The following is a 16,818-nucleotide window of genomic DNA, read 5'->3' as shown; positions in this document are numbered from 1 at the left end:
TTGGATGTTAGTGGCGCGAGGCCATCTGGGGAAAAGAGCGCCAAAACAAAGATTATACATGAAAGGTGAAACCGTAAACACTCAGATAGATCAGCAAAAACAAAAGTAAAATAAAAAATTGACAATGAGCATGGCTGGTGTATAGGGCCATGGTGTGGCTATGCGTGGTATGAAATTAGGTCTAAAAGTTTAGCTTCTTCTAAATATTTAACAACGCCATTTATAGAAAACATGAGATTGTCAGACAGGAAAAACGCCGGGTGTAGTGGAACGTGTATTCTGTATAGTTGTGGAAAGTGTTTGCGTCGTGTTGTGTGAAGTGCTTTGCATTAAATTAGTACGTCAACTACGGATACGGCTTCTCTACACCTGCCACCCAGAGGTCTTGAAGACCCCGTGAGCAGATACGAGTGTGTAACATGTCTGTGCCCTATCCGTAACCTAGCAAGGGCAACTTCTCTGTATTTGTTGTGTGTGTCAGTTGTGTGGTTTTATAACGTGTAACTTGTTATCTGTCTGTTCACTCCAGTGTGTTCGCCATCTGTTGCGAAGTTGGTGTCTGATGTGTGGCTTCATGTTTGTTTACGGCACTGTTACTATGGTGCTGTATTCCAGAGTGCAGCAACAGTGGCCATTCGATCTGCGGTTTTGTTTCCGGCAATTCCACAGTGTTCTGGGACCCAACAGAAAGTTGTTTGAAGGTTTGATGCATATGCAGACATGATAGCCATAAAAATAAGATTGATGACAAAGTTTTTAGAACGCTTTCCGGATGCAAATGCACGCACAGCTCTAGGAGAGTTCGTGTACGCGATGGATTTTAAAATTTGAAGTTGAACTGCGTGATTTATTACCGTTAAAATACCGTATGCTTCCGCTGTGAATATACTGCTACAAAGGTTCATTGTTTTACTGACATGAAAGCTTGACCCACGCGGAGCACAATCTATAGCAGTTGCAGTCTTGGACGCGTCAGTGCAAAACTCTGCACAAAGGCACTTGTCCTGCACGAAATAAAACTGCTGCAGAATCGCAATTCTTTGTGACTTGTTCTTGTTATATTGCATAAAAGACAGGTCACATGACACAGGGTGGAGGTGCCTTGGTGGAATGGAACAAAGTATTTGTGGTACATGCGAACGCACGCTATACCAATTCTAGTTCCGTAGCGACATTACTTCTGAAAGAGACAAATTAATTTGATACTGCAACTGAAAGACCACCGCCTGAACGGCCGCCCCGGTCGAACCGGTAAAGAACATAGTGTTTTAACACCATGGGAAATTTCCTTGCTATCAATCTTCGCTGCCAACGAAGTTTCCTTCAGTGCACTTATATCTGCCAGGCAGGCATAAACAAGATATAATAATTCGTCATGCTAGTTAATTACGTTCCTAACATTGCAAAGGAGAAAGGACATCTTCCGGCCAAAACCATCAGCTTGTGTGGGCACATCTAGCTACTTCAGAGACTGCCGTTCTCTTTCGTTTGAGGAACCCGATCCAGCCGGGCGTAGTCTGTTATCTGTTTTAAAAACGTCGATCCTTTAGTTCAATTTCAATGTGAGGATCGGCAATACTACAATACACCTAACGTCTTGTTGATTACGAAGTTGTTGCACTTCAGAGGAAATGACTGGCGGGTGGCCTTCACGAATTATAGCAACTTTTTGCGTACGTTGAGCGTTGCCATCCAAACGTCTTTGGTAACTGAAATGTTTGTGCCGCGCGACTTAGACTTTTGTGAAAAAATTGAGTCTTTAGTTTAAAAAAACTAAATTGGACAATGATTTGCCGGCGCTTATTTTTGACAAACGCTCCCAATATATGTGCGCGGCTAATCGCTTCCTGCGGTAATTGCAGTTTGAGCGAGCCAGGAAGAATTCCCCTAATTTTATTTTCTGCGTCAGACCCACCGCGGTGGCTCAGTGGCTAAGGGATTGCGCTGCTTAGCACGAGGTCAGGGGTTCAATTTCCAGCCGTGGCAGCCGCATTTTTGATAGAGCGGAAAAGCAAGAACGCGCGCGTGTACGAGATATCGGGGCACGTTAAACATCCCCAGGTGGTCAAAATTAATCCTGAACTCTCCACTACGGCGCGCCTCATCGCCTGCGTTGCATCGGTGGGTTAAACCCTACAATCAATCAATTTTCTGCGTCAGCCCACGCCTCTTTAGCACCATGAGATATTCCAAGAACACCAGGTTGTATCGTCATGCTGCATCTTCATAGCTGACAAAATCATCGCTTCCAAATTCGCTTCATCATGTAGTGCGTCTAGGGAGCTTACTTCCTCAGCCGAAAGACGCATTGCTACGTCGGATACCTTGATGTTAATACTTTGTTGGCCTTCTTTCCCCTATTTGATAGATTCCAAAAGCTGGTCATATCATTCGTCTAGGTACTTATACGGCGGTTAATTACCGACCAAAATTGACTAGTTTCGGTGGTAGGTTCAATTTTGGGGGACCACGGTTAAGTTGAACGTCCCCTCCTTGTGCACGAGGTTAAACAAGATGCACAATTTCATAAAACACAAACACCAAAACTTGTGAGCACCGGAAAAAAATCACGCAGACATTGTTGGATTTTTTTGGAATAAAGAGAGTACACAGACCCAACCTGAACAAAAAAGCAGAAGGGATTCTTAGTGACCATCGTCGGTGCTTCCATTCCATGCCCCCTGACATGCGGCGAAGTCCAAGGGCTGCTTAAGTAGGCCATGCTAGCTGCGGTCGAGGTCCCTCTGGCGGTTTGGCCAGCGTCCCCTTGCGGAGACACGTATGGTGGTAGTTCACACTGCACTCGGTACAGCGTTGTTATCTCGAGGACAAGGTGATCGTCACATCACTTGGCAGCGCCATATATTCAGCATAGACATTACAGCACGCGTGGAGAACTGCGGCCAACGTAACAAAAAAGCAGAAAGGATGCTTAGCGACCATGGTCGCTTCATCCACTCCATGCCCACTCAATTACGACGAATTTCGAGGGCTGTCTAAAGGAGCCATAAGGACAAAATATAAATTGTTTTATTCGAAAGATTTCGTGTTTTATAGTGCTCGTACTGATTGTCCGGCAACGAATCATGCCGTTCTCACTGTGAAATTAATCAATTTAGGTTAACATTTTGAATCTCCGTTCAATCATGCGTTTGCGGGACGTCAGCCATGAAGTCATAAGCGCGCGTATACAAATTAACTTGCATTGCGTGATTCGCCTGCAGCGCTGCTTGCCGTCTGTGTTCCCAGATGGCGCTACCATACTCATGCACGGAGTATTGTCTGCCGTTGCTTTGTTTTTTCGACCGTATATGCGCCTGGCTTGTTTTGTTAGTGTAGAAAGTAATCGTTTAGTAAATTATGGAATATCCTGGACAACAAGGTCCCATTAGCCAACGTCGCTTGCGCCAATCGGCCAGTGCGCGTAAGCCAACTCGAAAGCGGCGGACTGCAGTAAAGCTAATGCAAGCTGACTGCGTGCAGTACCAACACCAGTACGCATCCGTACTTCTATGTTTACGTGTGATTTCCTAACTTCCACTGTGTACCCCCCCCCCCCCAATTCATACTGCTATAAAAAATGTGCCTTAATTTAAGCGCAAATTGCTCGTTTGACAAGCTTATGAGCTCTGCCTAATTTCCGTTTGCTTTCGCCGGCCTCTGCAAAACGCAGAGCTGGCTGGTATGACATCATAGGTTCTGTTGCGGAAAATGAGCTAGTTGGCCGCATGGCCATTCCCGTTTTAACGCGATAGCGTTATTAGGATCATTTTAGGGGAGAAGCTCCTCTTGCTCGGGGCACGTCCCTCGTCGTGCGGTCGCGGTGTCCACTGGTTCTCGAGGCAACCGCTAGAGGCGCAGCTGTGCAATAGTTCATAGGTCGCCCGCTAGATGGCGTGCCACTGCTCAAGGCGGTGGAAAAGAACCAGAATGCTCAAGACAAAGTATATGAAACCTGGAAGTGCAGGGGAAACGACCAAGGCCATAAAAATGAAATGAAAGACACAGAGACAACGACCTAGAAAAATAGGATGGATGCGAAGTCCTTGGATATCTACAGGATTGGGAAGCAGCAGATCACATGGGAAAAATTATTCGATAATACCAAAGGGAGTGCATTGCTTTTTGAAGCCCGAGCGGGTTACTTGCGTACAAAAACGCTTATCCGCGAGCTGGTACAGGAAGAACTATGCGCAGGCTGCGGAAACGAGCCAGAAACCATGCAACATATTGTAACGGAGTGCAAAAGTATCCGTCCAGTCCTCAGTGATGGAGCCATCCAGCTTCCGGAAGCCCTTGGCTTTAAGGTTAGCGGAAAAGTCAACTGGAGAGCAGTAGAGGTTAGTTAAAGGAGGTTAGAATGTTGGTGCGAAAAGAGCAGAGAACAATCTGCGAAGACATGCGAAGAAAGAAGTCACACTAGCACAAAACTTTCGTAAAAGTATTTTTTTTATTTTGACATTTTTTTCTTTATTTTGTTTGTATTTTTTGGCGAGCTGGTTGCACAGTGGAGTTGCGACTAAGGCCGTTTTTCAACACCACCCCGTTACAAAGGGGAAGCCACTAAGCATCATCAGCATCATCATCATCGGCGCGGCACACACCTGTACTCCTCCTTCTCCGCAACTCCGCTGCAGAATCAGAGCGGGCGCGGGAAGCAGCGGTAAAGCGCCGAAAGCGGCCGCTACCTGAGGTTGGTGGCGCCGACGCGCGCTTCAAGCGCGACTTCTTCGATCGCTCGTTCGGCCACAGCTGTAAGGTTGGGCTTACCAGTATGCGACCGGGTTGGGTATGTCCCTCATGAAGGCCATGTCTTGACAGAGCACGCTATCCAAGAAAGCTCATTCGGCCCGTTTCGAAATCCTGCCGCGTGATTGCATTGGTGGCAGCGTTGGCGCGAAACGTCATAGTCTTCTCGGAAACGTTGGGCCGTATGACTTTCATGCCCATGTACAGCACGTGCTCCGGTCCAACACCGCGGCATCGATATGTAAATGACTACATTTTGTGTATATAATTGCACTGATATGTATATAATAAACATCGTGTATATAAGAGTATATACAATCACCCCTAAAACAACGTGTCGAGTCTTTATGTAATGTGTGGGCGAATGTTTCACGGTTTAACCGATAAGCATTGGAGCTTCGCCCCACTCATCATCATTCACTGCGAAATGGCGGTTTTTTTTCTATTTCCCCGTGACTGCTAGCAGTCCGCTATCAGCGGTGGTGATGAAGTGTCAACGGAAATACGTCAACGCTCCCAGCCAGAAGATACGACTGAAGAAGCAAGATTCTAGGGCTGGCCTGAGTCAGGGTAGCTGCAGTGTGCAAAGGAGGACAGTGATACTATGGCGGAGATGAAAGAAAGGACACGCATTTTCAGCAGGTGTCGTGCCTGCGCATTGAAGTTCCTTGAATGCCAAGTGGGTGGTTGCATACACCACAGACACGGTCAGCCACCATGCCCGCAACTGACGCCACCACATCAATGCGTCATTCCACCGGAAAATAAAAACACAATTTCGGTAATTCAAGAGCCGAAGCTAAACCGGGGCTCGGAGACACGCAGTAGCAGAAGTTGTTCGAATAATTTCAACCAGCTGGAAATCTTTAACGTGCACCAAAGTATCGACATACGGGCGTGCCAGTTTTCTGCTTCCATCAGAAAGATGGCCGTCGGGGCCGGGAATCGCACCCACGACCTTGGGCTCAGCAGCGCGACACCTTACCCAGGGGGTCACCCCTGAGTGTTTTCACCGAGGCTGATGCCTTCACCACCATTGGGTCACTTAAATAAAACGGGGGGGTCAGGGAGGGGCAAAGCATTAACGCCAGTCTCTCAAAACTCACAGAAGGCAATGATTGTTAGAAGAAACGAACCAACATAAAACACAAAGGCCTAATCACACGAATTTTCAAACTACACTACAACATTCCCATGGTTCTGTCTCCGCTGCAAGCCCTGTTTGGCCAACGACAGAGGGCGCTGCGCGGCCAAGTTAAAAATCACCCTAAAATACGGAAGCATGTCCTCACAGAGAACAGTCACGTAAGGGTGGTGGGCGTGGCTCTAGAGTAAACTGGCAGAGCCGAACTCAATATCCCCGAAAAAGAGAAAATCTGTAGCCAATTACCCCCATTATAAAATGCCTAATCAAGCGGATGCAGGAAAGAAAGAAAGAAGAAGAGGTAGCCCTCATTCAGCCACTGATCATGAGCTTGATATTGCAGAGCTTACCGTACGACAAATTTTCGCGCGCCGAAGAAAATGAAAAAAGACCACCGATGGGGCAGCATATAGGGCAGTCGTCTACCTCGCAATTGGGACGGAGAGACGAACTGACCGCCGGTGGTTCAGCAGGGTAACAGAATGGGCAGCCAGAGATGGGTCTAGAAGGGGAAGGCCATTTACTAGAAGGAGAGAGGAAATAGCAACATTGGAGACAAAGAATGGACTCCGGCCGTGCAGGACAAGTGCTGTGAACGTCGATGGGAGAGGCCTTCGTTCTGCAGCCGACCTGAATACGATGTTGATGATGATGACGATGGATTGGTCCTCAAATTGTGTCTTCATAGCGCTGTGGAAGCAATCAAAGAAACCAGAGTCTTAGCAGCAGTGAACGTATGAGAAAACGAAATTGGGATGGGCAATCGCATTGAACACAGGTTACCCCTCTGTAAATATACACCTGCGCGCCTTGATAGACTGGTCACCGATTCGATGACTCCACATAAAAATTATCCTTTACCGAAAACGTGGATCCAAACCCACACAGGAACAGCCATAGGTCAGGATCAAGTTCATTTGACGAAAGTTTCAAACTCATGAGACCACAGTATACACTGACTCCGGCACATACGAAGGTACGAGGCAGCAGTTGCCGTACTTTACTACTTAGGCAATCTTCGTGATCGCAAGACCCTTCCTTATAAGTGCAGGAACAAATCAACAGAGTTGGAGGGCAATCCTACAAGAGGAAGTATCGAAACGGTGTAACCATTGTTACAGGCTCTCAAAGGTCATTACCTGTTTTCTGCAGGCAGAATACCTAAACGCTTCTGTAAGGCACTCCCTTCCACAATTCAGAAAATAATAACGTCACCTGGACGCCCAGGTACAACGGTCGAGAAGAGTACGAGGCACCAACCAAGAGGCACGGGAACTCACATACCATGCTCCTTGCAACCACGGATATCGCCCTCCTCTCCAAGAAAAACGACAAGAATATCTCCTCATCGCACGCCAAGGAACACAATTTTTTCCCTGCTACAAGGAGGTCTCAATGCCGAAGAATCGCAAGCTCTGTGGAGGATAAACCGACACAAGTATCTACAAATGTATATAGGTGAAGATATTTGATGGGAACATCACACATTACTTAACTCGGCTAAAATCAAAGAAACGCCCATCTTCTTACACGAAACCTAGCTACGTGCAAGGGCATGCTCACCGGAGAACAACTCAAAGATTACATTCTATTACACTTCTATTAACACGTGGGAGGCTGCTTTGGCCAGCTCGTTACCTCAAGATCAGCGCGAGCTAATGAGAGGGCAAGGGAATTAGCTGCTGCATCTGGCGCCTAGACTTGAGGTTCCACCCTCGAGCTCCCAGCATCTCTTTGCCCCCTTTTCCTACAGCTCGACTATCTCTTCAGTAACAAATATCTTCACACACACACACACACACACACACACACACACACACACACACACACACACACACACACACACACACTCTGTCTCTCTCTCTCTTTTCGCAAAAAGCAAATACGTTCCGTCCCGCTTAAGCATCATTGAATAAACACTTTCATAAACTCACACTGACACATTCTCGCTCAAACTGACCGACAATCAACCTGCAGCGGCAACCTTTTACGCTCACAACTTACGGAACAGAAACGCAGAGGCACTTTGTCTCTTCTGCGCCACGGTGATTAAAAGCCTTCGCTGCTAGTCTCTCTCTCCTCGCTTACCTTCAGTGCTCGTGAAGCATTGATCGTGAATACAGCAACTGCGTTCAAAAATGCTCCCTGGGAGTCCAGTAACGCTATCGCGTGTTACATCTTGAGACCCATACGTATATGTCACCTGCAAATTTTTTCCTAATTGTATAGCTTATTTGAGCGACATGGGTGTTACATGTGGTGTCAGTATGATTTTAACAAAGCAGTCTTTCGAATAAACAAAACTTGTGTGTTGTCTTGATGGCCCCTTTAGGTAGGCCATGCTAGCTGCGGTCGAGGTCCCTCTGGCGGCTTGGGCAGCGTCCCCTTGCGGGGACACGTATGGTGGTAGGTCACATGGTGCCGGGTACAGCGTTGTTATCTCGAGGACAACGCGAGTGTCAGCAGGTTCGGGGCAGGCATAACGGCACGCGTAGAGAACTGCGGCCAACTGAACACAAAACGAAAAGGATTCCTAGCGACCATCGCTCTGCAGCCATTCCATGCCCACTCAAGTCCTAAGTCAACCCACTTCAAATAAAGGCGGTCGTTTACATCAAAACAAACGTGACTGTTTGGTGACTAGGCCCTTCTACTAGACAGGCGCTGTCTTCAACAGAGTGCTGCACAGTCAACACACGCTTCATATTAGGTGGTTTCCCAAAGCATGCTTAACACCAAGCACTTGCAACTGTCGGGGACCCTTCGCTCCAATTGTCGCCAGTTTTACGAACTGAACTGGGCAAAAGAGCAGTACGCTGTAACACATTCAGGCTACAGCCGAAGAAACGAGCAACTTTCTGAACTGTGCTTCTTGTAGAAGCATGAATACGCGATTATTAGTCATAAAATTAGCAGGGTTATTCATTATGAGTGTGCGAATATTCGAAAATTCCGAATATTTCTCGAATATAAATATGTATCTTCGTACTCGCTTCGAAAACTATATATTCAACATATTTGGAATATTCGGACGGGTTCGAATATTCCGCTACTATCGAAAATTTGGATTTATTAGTTTAAGGAGGGTCGCGTCTTTCAACTTCGCAAAAAGGACCACGAGGGTTCGGAGTTCGGAGTCGAAGTCGGAGCTCACGATTGATTCGTGGTGCACGTGACTTTACCCTGGAGGGTGAAACGCAGTGTTCGCGCTTGTGATAGCGGTTGGCGCAGTGAACTTTTCGTCTTATTTGTGATGCTTACACGCTTAGTTTTTGCTAAGCTTGTCAGTAGGCTCGCTAGCTTTGGGAAAGAAACGGGCGACGCGTCAAAAGCTTAGGCGCACACTGCGTAGGCACCGCTTGTTCGAGCATCAGCTGACTACACAACCTGGTTCAATTGAACTCCAGTCGTTGTAATTACTGCCTGTGACTTTAGATTTATTCTTAAGAGCGACCTGACGGGCCATGTCAGGAATAAACAAGGTACGACAGGTTGCGGTATACGAGCGACGCGATGCGGGTGAGCCATATCGCGTTGTTGCGCAATGTTTCCCGTGCACTTCGAGTAATCATGCAAGCAGGTCTGAGTTAGCAAAAAAACGTGTCGACGGCGTTAAAAATGTACCTTGCGGTCGTTGAATTTAACAACATTTTTTAGGGAAATTATTAACACCAATACATACATCTATAGCTTCGAGAATATTGGCTGTGCTGCGAGGAATATTAGATGCCCTGAATTTTAAGAGTACCAAAAAAAGTCCATGTATTGAAGTTGGAGTTACGCAGAATATTATACCATGCTTCAAAGTAGCCTATTTATATCATTCAGGTATGTAAACTTTTGGCAAGGAATGGCTGCTCGTAATGTGCTGATCCAGACAATGTTATAAAGTATTATAGCTCAGTTTTCAAAGGAAACTCAGTTGTAAATTGAATAAAAAAAAGAGTTCATTTGTTTGTCAGTTAGGAGAAGCGGTTGGTCCGGTTGGGTGAAATCAACTATGACTGCTTTCATGGCCGCCATGATGCAACAGTATTTAGACCGTTGCCCAACCTAACACAGTTCACGCTTAGCCAAAATATATACTTCGGGCCAGCCATTCCTACTACCACAAATTCCTGCAACCAAATTTAGGGGCTTAAAATATAACGCATTTTTCATAAAGATAATAATTATAAAACTAATTATCAAAACCCTTCATAATATTAAAGAAAAGAGTTAGAGGAAAGTAAATAGGGAAAGCTTACCATAGGCTACGGTCAGGCAGGCTGGTGCGGAACTCTCCTGCAATGTCTGTTGATGCGTGATACACAATGAAAAAAAAAAACAGCAGGAGATTAGGAACAAATTTTATTCATGTCTGCAAATATCTATACTCAGGGACAACTTTCTGTGGCAATGAAGACAAAGCTACGCGGAGGAAGGGAGGGCGAACTGCTTTGTGTTACTGCGCCAAAGTAGTTCTCAGTAAACTAGTTTCAGTTTTGGCGTGACGCATACGCGTGTACTACAGTTCGTTTCTTCGTATAAGCTTTGTGGTTGAGTGCTCTGAACCGCAATCACCGATCATGCAGGCGTATTCACGTCTCCTTCTCTATGTTAGTTTTCATTCTAAGCAGAAAGCCAACGCTTTCACTGGAGAACTCGGACCCTCTTAATATATTATAGCGTGGACGGTACCGTCAAACACTGAACCGCCCAGAAACGCCGTCAATTTTGTCAGCGCTGCAGTTTTGAGGGCAGGCACTGATATTAAACTCTTTTTTAGCCGAAAACTGGGCAACACAATGGGCCCGTGTAGCGCGCTTACATAGCGCAGGCTCGCTATACCGCTAGGCCAGCACCCGCACTACAGCGCGACGTGAAACCGCATTTGGATCGCGCTGACTTAGGCAGACCCCAGTACGTTTCGGTGACGCGCAGCTCGGAAAGCATATAAGCCCAGGCAAAAATTGGAAGTAGGACCACTTTAAAGTGGTCCCTGTTCGATATCCCACTTTAAGGTGGGACCAGTTGGTAAGTGGGACCACTTGGGAAGTGGGACCACTTTATAGTGGCCCGCTGGAGGCCTTCGGTGCGAAGAAAATCACAGTTCTGCTTACACGTTTGCACGATTTATTTGAGGCACCAAATCAGAAATTACAACTTGTACTTCTTGCCTTCTCGCCGGCCCTGAATTTTCTGTTACAGAAGATCAAAGCAATCAGAAGCGTAAGTTGGTCTCGCATGATTAGGAGGAATGCACTAACAGGACAAACAGAAAAAAAATGGCACACCAGACATTGCAGTTCCTCCCACTGTTAATGCATTTCCTTCTAATCAACGTAAAAAGTGTATCATAATGTCCCATGAACGCTCCGGTTCTTGCTGCTCAGTAGGTCACTGTTCCTAAAAAAAAGAAAAAAGAAAGTGTAATCAGACACATGTTTGCATGGAAAAAAATGCTGCTGCTTACCAATGCTTGTAGCCACTCTTCCAGGGCTAAGCTGCTTTTTTTTGTAAAAGGTAACAAGTTTAAAGCAAGTGCATTTATTGCCTCGCAGATGTAAATAGTACACCAATCTGTCTTTACACAGATGAAAATAATCCTATTTCTAGCTTGATTAGAGAACTGGAAAGTTCATTTTTCTAGAAGTATCTCAACTAGAAACTTTCTAGCTGTAGTAGTAGCTGCATCCTAGATAGAACAATTTGCAACACAAGCTGGATTGCTGGAATTTCTAGCTGCATATCTAACTACAAAATTAGTCTTTTCTTGCAGGACAGACATGATTACAAGACGGAATTATTTAATTTCTTACTGACAAACTCTACTTTCCAGTGACATTTTCTGCTAGACATTCTAGCTAAAATCTAGCTAGAATCATCAGGTCTAGCTAAAATCACCACAATATCTAGCTGGAATTCCATCCTTTCTACGACGCAATGGATGTTGGCCTATCGCATCCATTGGGCCACATTACAATCAATCAGCGAGTTTCCAAGATGACGTGGTCGCATGGCCACTCAAAAACCGCAGAAATATGAATGCTTGTTGATCAGCTTTATAAAACAGAACAAAAGTATCCCACGGGGCTATCGAATTTCTCACGCAGTCCTTACCTTCAGAGTTAAGACACCCACCAAAGAAATGACACATATTGCTCAGTACGGCACTAGTTTAAGAAGTTGCATAACCATCAAATTATTAATAATTAGTAGCAATACAAATGCAACAAACAACACAAAGCCCAGTAGGCGTTGTGAAATCTATCCCCCCCCGTGACTACGTTAATTCGCCGCGAGGCCCCATGGGCGCCTTTCTCCTTCAATTTCCACGTTTGTGAACTCTATGCCTCTGTGAACTCAAAGACAGGCGTCGCGGTATGCGTGCCGTGCTCGTGAAGCTCGCCAACAAAGTCAGGCGTCGTTAAATGCCATACTCGCTCACCGGCGCGAACTTTTTCTCCTGCCCTCGCATATTATTTATCGCCCTTCCACTTTGTAAAGTCCCGTCTATTTAACTACACCTCCTGCGTCCTGATCTCTTGACTACTTTTCTTCCCGCACAACTCCGCCAGCACCCGGTCGACGCGCACGCTGTCGGGGCGCGTTGGCGAGCGAGCACGGCAACTTCACGGCGCCTGACTTGGGTGCCGAGTTTCACGAGGACGGCACGCATATACGACGCCCGCCTTCGGGCCGCGAGGCGCAAGATCACGACGGCGGCAGCCAGTCTCGCGAGCACAATACCTGCGAGGCGCACTGCACGGAATTCAGAGTCTCGGGTAGTGGGGGAGATTTCACAAAGTCTACGAGGCGCAAGCAAACACCGGCTCCCGCACGCATGTGCTTCACTTGAACCCCGAAACGTGGCTTACACTAATAAAAGCGCAGCTCGTTGACCTCATTTTTTAAAATCTACAATGTTAAAAAGCGCCGGACAGCATACGGCACTAGAGGTCACAGTTCCATTGGGAAAAGAAAGGTACCTACCCCTTAGTACGACCAGTCAAACCCACACACTTGTCACTTCGCCTTGAGCGGAGATATGAAAGCTAGGAACATATGCGGGCGCAGAAGTTCTTTCGTTTGCCACAGGTGACGCACTTGCTAATAAACACGATGCCCGGCATCGCAAAGAAACAAAACATGGCGGCTGCACGCTAATATAACTGAATAGGCGACCACGCTCACCAGCCTCGTCCACAACATACGCTATTTTGTTGCGTTTTTGTATGTGTACGAAACTGCCGCCGGGGTTCACGCATCGCGTCAAAAAGGCTAATAAGAAGTTTTATATGATATATGCCTTGCAATAAAATTATAATACAAATTTTTGACGTCGTTTAACCATGTTTAGCCCTCATTTCAAGCTTTACAGCTGCAACTTTATCACATAATCTAAATACGCCACCAACCCTAACAGCTGCGCACAAAACACTCCCGCTCATTTTGCAAATCAAGAGAAGTGATTGTAGGCGATTCAATGTGGGAGCAGCCACTCGCGATAGAGCTAGCTATTCAGTCATTTATACCTCAAGTAGGTGTGCAAACACAGTCCTCAACTACTGCCGATTACATGTTCTGAGACGAGCAGCGCTATCGCGACATGTGTCGATGGTTGCAACTCTCTTTTCGGTTCATTTTGATCAATGTACTAGATTTGTGCTACGGCAGCAACGTTACGGCCGTCTGCAAAAATTTGTTTCTGCCATGCTAAATAGCAAGTAAGATGTCTTTGAGTGGTGTGTGTGGCATGAGATTAAAAAAAACGAACTAAATATACGGATTTTTTTTGTGAATATTTTTGAAAGCTATTTCCACAGTATGGCAGAAAACAATCTGAAATTGTTGTATAAATATCAAGTATACTTCCAGTACTACCAATTCGATCGATATTCACAGTGGCTACTTCGGGATAAGAGGGAAGGGGGGGGGGAAGCTACTTCGGGATAAGGGGGTAGTGGGGGAAAGAGGGGTTATGACCCTAAACCAGTGTTGTAAAAGCAGTAGAATTGCAGCAGTTAGTCACTATTTCACCTCAAGTGGGACCTGTTCGGGCCCCACTTTGAAGCAAGTCGTATCTGTTAGCGGACCACTTGCAGCAAGTGGGACCAGTTCAGCTCCCACTTTGAGCCAAGTGGTACCTGTTGGGGGACCACTTGCAAGTGGCACCACTTGCAAGTGCTCCCACTTGCCTAAAAGTGGCACCATTTCAGGCCCCCCTTGGTGGCAAGTGGGACCACTTCAGATCCCACTTGGAGACAAGTGGGACCACATTGAATGAAGTGGGACCACTTCGAAAACCACTTCAAATTTTTGTCTGGGAGGGAAGCTCGCGCGGCAGAACCCATGAATCCTGCTCTCAATCGCCACGCCTTCATATTCCAATATCTTTGATGAACTTCCTGCGGGCTTTCGGGCGTGTCTCGCTATACGTGGCGCAGATTTTATACCTGAAGATAGCAGTCGTACTGCACTGGCTAAGGTGCCTATTTACAGCTTATGGGCGTGCCAGCACTTGGACGGCTGAAACACTTAACGCTGTGTAAACACCTGCATAGTTAGCGCTGGTCGTCAAGTTTCAGAACAAGTGGTCAATAAACATTTTGTCACTAATGTGGTCACGGACATCGTAAAGTACATTGCATTAGCTAACTTTGCCAAACGCCGATATATCGAGCCGTTCTCAGATTGGTGGTTAAGCCACCCCCTTTCCATTTTTTAATGTGTGATCACCGAAGCAACCAAATTTGCTTGGCCCAACCATGGGCCATCAGGCGTTGGCCTACCTGGCCGACATTGGCCCGGGATCGACCAAACAGGTTGGGCCTAACATGGGGAAGGACATTGGCCTCCGGCTGGGCAACCTATTCCCCAAACGTTAGGCCTACCTCATTGGCCAACCTGGCCGTCCTGGCCCCACAGCAGGGCTAGAGTGAACTAGAATACTTGGGCCGCATTTGATCCGATGGCGGATGGCCGTCGGTTCTTCATCGGCACCATGGCAGTTCTTTTTCCTGGCTAGTATAATATACTACCAGTAACTTTTTTCTTTTTTTTTGCAAAGCGAGGCCGGACTGGTAGCTTGTGATTGCAATCATACAGTGGACCCAAGTAAATGATGAAAAAACTTTCCGTTTAGCATGTTTATTTGTGCAACTTTGAAATTAAAGGGACAGTGAAGTGAATTTGGCAAGCTCCCGTTATTGCTTGCACTGCGTAGACTGGCTCAAATTAGCACACTTTTCATCGTTTATCCGGTTGACAAATCGGTAAATTATTTTACGAAGCGCGAAAGAAGAAAAAATACCATGCGCGGTTTGCGGATCCCGCACCAACTAAGGCTGTGACGTTGGGAGGAGGGGGCACCGTGATTGGACGATGCCAAAGGTTAGCAATCAATTAGGTTTCGGTTTCGGTTTCGGTTCTGTAAAACAGAACCAATGGCGTTGTTCGATGGGCATTCTCAATATCTCAGTAATCATCGTACCACGATTCTGCCATGTTGTCGGCTGTAAAATGCATAGGATAAGCCTACAAGGACGGCTTGGAATCGTAGCATTCACTAGCCGAGCCCTACGCAGTGCATGAACGCCCTCCGCGTCCACGCAGACGCTCAAATGCCATGCGCTTTTCCCCTATAATTTGGAGCTTGCCTCACTCATGCCTGTACTGTAAAAAGCATTTTCGCACAAGGCCAAGGGTCTGTTGATTCTGGCCTGTGCCCACTGCCCGCAAGCAGTCGGTGCTTATGGCAATAGCACGCCAACGAGAACTCGCTAGCGCACCATTGCCAGCCTGCACGCGTTCTATGAACTAGTTCGTGGAGCAATGAACGTTGCGGCCAAAAAAAGGTGAACTCAGTATGGAAAACATCGGCGGAAAACGAAGAAGTTAACTTATAAAACACAAAAGCACGTACCCGCAGGGATTCGAACTTGTGACTTGCAAAACACTTGCGCCGACATACCTAGCGTTCCAAACCCCTCAGCCACGGGCGAGCGCTGCCGACCTTCGAAAGGTAAGGTATATAATGTATAACCAGTTTACACTTCTATTTACTTTGAGCATTCGTAGCTTAAGTGACTATTTGTTGTTTTGCGCTCGTTCAGTAAGCATCCCCCAAGTTTCCACAATATCTCACGTCTAGCAATTGCAATTTATTAGACGGAAAAGCGTTCGCAGATGCGTAGTCTTGCTGCTGGCCGCTGTGCTTCTTGTTCGCCCAGCGCAAAAAAAAAATACTTCCCGCACATAGTTTTACGCTGTACGGTAAAAATATCAGATGATTTTATTTCCTTAGTACCTATACTTCCTTCGCTGACTCCTTCCCCGCCTTCAAGAGGCCGTATATTTTCCTACTGACGTACCAGTCAGCGAAGCTTGTGCAGCGCTTGTGTGAAGCGACCTTGACTTGGAGCTAGATACAGTGTACAAACTAACCAAGTAAAGAAAGGCACATTCTTCCATTCACAAACGTGTCCTGGCTTCGTTTCAACTGAGCGAACGAATTGCGACGACCCGTCGGCGGCCGGCGGACGAAACGCTGGGCCGACTGACTGTCTGAAGGCCGGGGAGCCGTGCAGTAGCGCAGCCAATTTCGAGCTCGGCTCCTACCGACGTCACACGAAAACGCCACAGAAAATGGGCTAGCGTAAAAAGAGGAGGGGAGCATTTTCGAATTAATTTTTATACTAACTAAAATCGCGTAAACGCGCCCAGAGTCGTCGGAACATGGCCCGGGGACTCCGGACTACAATTTGCGCTGAGTAATTCCGCAATGTTTACATATCACTTCAATGTCCCTTTAATGGGCCCACGCCCGCCATGCCGGAGCTTTACGAAGGCATAGCAGATCTGTCTTGTCCTTTAACCTTTTGTTGACGCCTCTGGTTGCGGCCCCCCTCCCGGTCTTGAGTCCCAATTAATGAGCCGTTGCT

General features: G+C 46.7%; 1 pseudogene; it reads right to left on the bottom strand.

Annotated features, from left to right (window-relative positions):
- Window positions 1-2,239: 2,239 nt before the first annotated feature.
- On the bottom strand, window positions 2,240-2,833 carry LOC144159781 (uncharacterized; annotated as a pseudogene).
- Window positions 2,834-16,818: the final 13,985 nt, after the last annotated feature.

Source organism: Haemaphysalis longicornis, unplaced genomic scaffold (assembly GCF_048455015.1).
Source record: "Haemaphysalis longicornis isolate Haplotype H1 unplaced genomic scaffold, Haemaphysalis longicornis Haplotype H1 scaffold_10, whole genome shotgun sequence".
In the NCBI taxonomy this organism is placed as follows: domain Eukaryota; kingdom Metazoa; phylum Arthropoda; class Arachnida; order Ixodida; family Ixodidae; genus Haemaphysalis; species Haemaphysalis longicornis.
The sequence above is the reverse complement of the archived record's forward strand: the minus strand, read 5'-3'. Positions and strand labels throughout refer to the sequence as shown.